This window comes from Amblyomma americanum, chromosome 1, assembly GCF_052857255.1.
Source record: "Amblyomma americanum isolate KBUSLIRL-KWMA chromosome 1, ASM5285725v1, whole genome shotgun sequence".
In the NCBI taxonomy this organism is placed as follows: Eukaryota; Metazoa; Arthropoda; class Arachnida; order Ixodida; family Ixodidae; genus Amblyomma; species Amblyomma americanum.
The window spans coordinates 168,577,239-168,581,302 of NC_135497.1; the positions used below are offsets into that span (position 1 = coordinate 168,577,239).

The 4,064-nt window shown below is 53.1% G+C and overlaps 1 pseudogene; it reads left to right on the forward strand.

Moving 5' to 3' along the window:
* The first annotated feature begins 2,858 nt into the window (after nucleotides 1-2,858).
* Nucleotides 2,859-3,706, forward strand: LOC144114758 (uncharacterized; annotated as a pseudogene).
* Nucleotides 3,707-4,064: the final 358 nt, after the last annotated feature.

Genomic DNA, 4,064 nt, shown 5'->3' on the forward strand with positions numbered 1-4,064 from the left:
AAATGTTCGGAGAACATTCTTCTGGAGGGTGAGCGAGTGTGACATTCCTTGTGTGCTACGAGGTACATTGTTCGACGGCGCGGCGTAGACGGAAACCCAGGTATTTCTTTGTGTGTGCTACGAGGATCCACGTTCGACGGCGCGGCGTAGACGAAGGGAGCCGCCGCCGTGACAGCGGCATCATCAATTACCCAGCCATGCTCTTTGAGTGACGACCAGAACAACCGGACCCGCCGCCGCCGCCGCGGGGAAACAGGCTTTATCCTCCCCAATTTCCGGACACATTCCAGGACAAGGGAGCTGTCAGCGGGCCAGAGCGCGCCGTACCACAGCCGACGCTATGCGCTACCGCGAAGACAACATTCTTTCCCTCCTTCCCCTTTCGACGTGGGCTATCGCCGGGAAGGCACCCACAGCTTCCCGCCGTGCCTCGTAAACAAAAGCGCATTCCCAGAAGGGCCGTGACGGACACCTGTCATGGCGGACAGGCAGTACTCGCCAAGAATGTGGAAAGACAGGCGCTAGTGAATTAGCTCCGAAGAGAGAGCCTGTGTATACTCTCACTTGAGAGAGAGTGGTGGCGTTTTTGTTGTTTATTTAGTTTGTATTGTTAACAGACTCTGGGTTCGAGGCTAAGCCCAACCCAAGGGGTGGTCCCCATCTCGCATGTTATTTTGGATTGGAGAATTGATGCTTTGGGCGGGCCACTGGAAATGACCGCCCTTAGTCCTTTGTTAATCAAGTGCTTAAAAGCACATGTAAACGGATGCAGTCCAGTCTGAGCTGGGGCTCCATGCTGAGCATGTAATGTGATGCTACTTAGGCACTAACCTGCCCGGTCGATGAGTAAAGTAGTGCAAAGTTTGTTCTTTTGTAAATTCAGTTCTGCTTTTCCAGTTTAACTCTCTGTATATGTATGTTGTAAAATTATGCTCTGCTGTCATCATCTACAAGCTCGCCTCCTGTTCATCTTCCAAGCCGAACGACACTAGAGGAAGGGTTTGTGAACCATCCTCGAAGAAACGGACGACTATTGAAATTCTACTGCATACACGCTCAGGACGACATCGTTCGCCAAGAGGGCCTTCAGCGCCGAAGCCCGTCGGCGTGCAGCTTCTGCCAGCAACCGCTCGAGCCCAACTCCGGAGCCACTCCATCGCCCCCATGAAGTCGTCGGCACGTAAGCTCGGACGCCCCAGCCTCTGATGTATAATCTTAATCATGTGTAATTATTGAATATACCTGTTTGTTTAAACTGAGCCATACGGTGTCTCTTTGCCTCTCCGTCCCGTGTGGACCTGCGCATTATGGGGGTCATCACACTGTTATCGCCAAACACCGTTACCAACTGACTCGAGAAATCATAGAGGCTGAAATGATAGACCGGTTGCGTTGGTCCTGCTTGGCGAAGCCATCCATTGTTCTCACTCGTAAGGAGCTGTTATACTAGCGTCATCATATTGTTACGGTGGTAGACGCGAACCACATGCTCCGCTCGTGCGTGCAACGCGAAGAGAACGAATTGAGGCGAAGGGAACAAAGTGCGTTGGTGGTGCTGAGCCCAGCTTCCTCGGTTGTTCGGCTATGCCGCGCTGTGTGCTTTCCCTGTGTGAAAATATATTCCACATCTGTATTAGACGTCTTCACGTTATATTATGAATGAGTCACCTACTGCGCATGCGTGATGTTTGCCCGGTTTTTTCTGCTATATATACTGGTCCGAGGGTCGAAATAAACGGTTGCACGTCATCGCTCGTGTGTTCCATGTGTCTTCCTCGTGTCCTCCCGCGCAGGATGTCCTGCTTCAGTTAGACCGCGAAATTCTGAATCCCGTCGAATACCCCCTTAATGACAAAGTAGTACTCGCCCTAGATTTGAAGGGGGCTTTCGACAATGTCACAGACGACATAATTTTCACGCACCTCTCCAAAACCAACTGTGGACACAACACGTTTCCGTACATTACGCAATTTCTCTCCGCCCGGCAATCGTATATCCGGATACAAGGTGAAGAACACGGCCTCTACCAATTAGGTACGAGAGTTACTCCGCACGGCGCGGTCCTCTCACCTCTACTATTCAATTTGGCAATGATGAAACTTCCGGCGCAGTTGGAAAGTGTCGAGGGCATACAGCACGCGCTATATGCCGACGACATCACCATCTGGGCTAAGCACGGATCGGTAGGAGACATTGAAGCCAACCTGCAGCAAGCGGTGGAAATTGTGGACGCTTACGCCCGCCGCTGCAGCCTTGAATGCTCCCCGGCCAAATCGGAATTTGTGCGCATTTGACCCTCGCCGAAGTACACTACCAAAATCTAACTGTCCCTAGCGAGCGGACCCATACCAGAACACGATGAGATCAGAGTACGGGGTCTCTTTATAAATAAGCACCGCCGTGTCGACACAACACTGGCCAAATTGTCCAAGTTGGGGGACCAGGTGGGACGCACGATCCACCGGGTTTCCAATAATCGCGGGGGTTGCGGTGCAAAGATGCCTTGCGGCTGGCGCACGCATTCGTAACCAGTCGAGTCTTGTACTCGACTCCTTACCTCCACCTTCGCAAATGTGACGAGAAAACCCTTGAGGTGGTTCTCCGTAGGATTTACAAGCGCGCTCTCGACCTCCCCGTCACCACGTCCAACCAGCGCCTCCTGGGCCTGGGTATGGTCAATACCTTCATGTAGCTCCGGAGCACACTTGACAAACCACTACACAAGACTCTCAAAGACGCCGTCGTGTCGCTGCCTGCTTGCTCGACTTCACATCCACCACCCAATAGTGACGGAAGAGCCCGTGCGCATCCCCGAAATTTGGAGATACGCCCTGCACGTACGCCCTCTTCCGGCCAACATGACACGAGACGACCATAGTGGCAGGCGCCTCGCGCGAGCGGAAGCCTTGGCTCGCTACTATGGAAACAAACATGGAGTATTTTACGCGGACGCCACCGGCCCACATCATGGGGGTTGGTACACGGCCGCAGTCGTCCACCAAAACACCGCAGCGAACAGCCTTACGTTCAAATCACAAGAAATTACGCATGCGGAAGAGGTGGAAATCGCGCTCGCAGCCGCCGATCAGGACTCGCGGGTCAACATTACCGACTCGCGAGGGGCCTGCAGAAACATCGAAAGGGGCTTTATCCCCTATTTGACATACCGAATACTTCAGAATAGCAATTATCTCGGGACTGTCGCGTCCCGCACAATAGTATGAACTCCCGCGCACATGGGTCTCGAGGGCTACGAAGCGGCCGACGCCGCTTCCCGCGCGCTCACTCTCCTGGAATCGCCCTCGTCTCCCCCCGATGCAGAATCGGACCCCAATCCGGCTTTTATCTTGAAGGAAATTATCCAATATTATCAATTCGGTGCTGCAATCTTTCCTAAGCCCTGCAAGGGCCTCACGAAGGCGGGGAACGCTTATTCCTTCGCCTTTATACTGAAACACTGCTGTGCCCGGCAGTCACCAAACTTTTCGACCCTGCGTGCACAGGGGAGTGCCTGCACTGCAGGGAAAAGTCTTCGGACATTTACCTAATGGTGTGGGCATGTCAATAAACCCCGCACCTTCCCCCTATCCCCAACTCTGCCCGGGAAGACTGGGAGGCGGCCCTGCTCGGCTGCTCTGACTTGGCGAGCCAGAAGGCCCTGGTCGGGCGCGCCCGAGCAGCGGCTACAGCCAATGGGCTCCTGTAATGAGCAGCCCACCTAGCGTTTGTAAGGAAGGGCCCCTTAAGGACCGCTCCACACGCTCCCTGTACATATTTTGAACATAAAGTTTTTCAGTCAGTCAGTCGTCTTTCTTTGCGCTGTACATTTTCATCGTGAATCACCAACATGCCCACACAGTCACCTTAGTCAGTTATTAATTGTCGCTCTGAGTTTTTGTTCAACACTGCGAAAAGTAGCAGCCTATCAGCTACTTCTTGTTGGTTTCTGATAGTGGCATCGCCGCCACAAACAAGAAGCAACTTCTGGTGTGTCCGTGTAAAGACAGGTGCAAATTATGCCCATTGCCATTTCTAACTTTACCGATTCCCAACACGCCTTACCG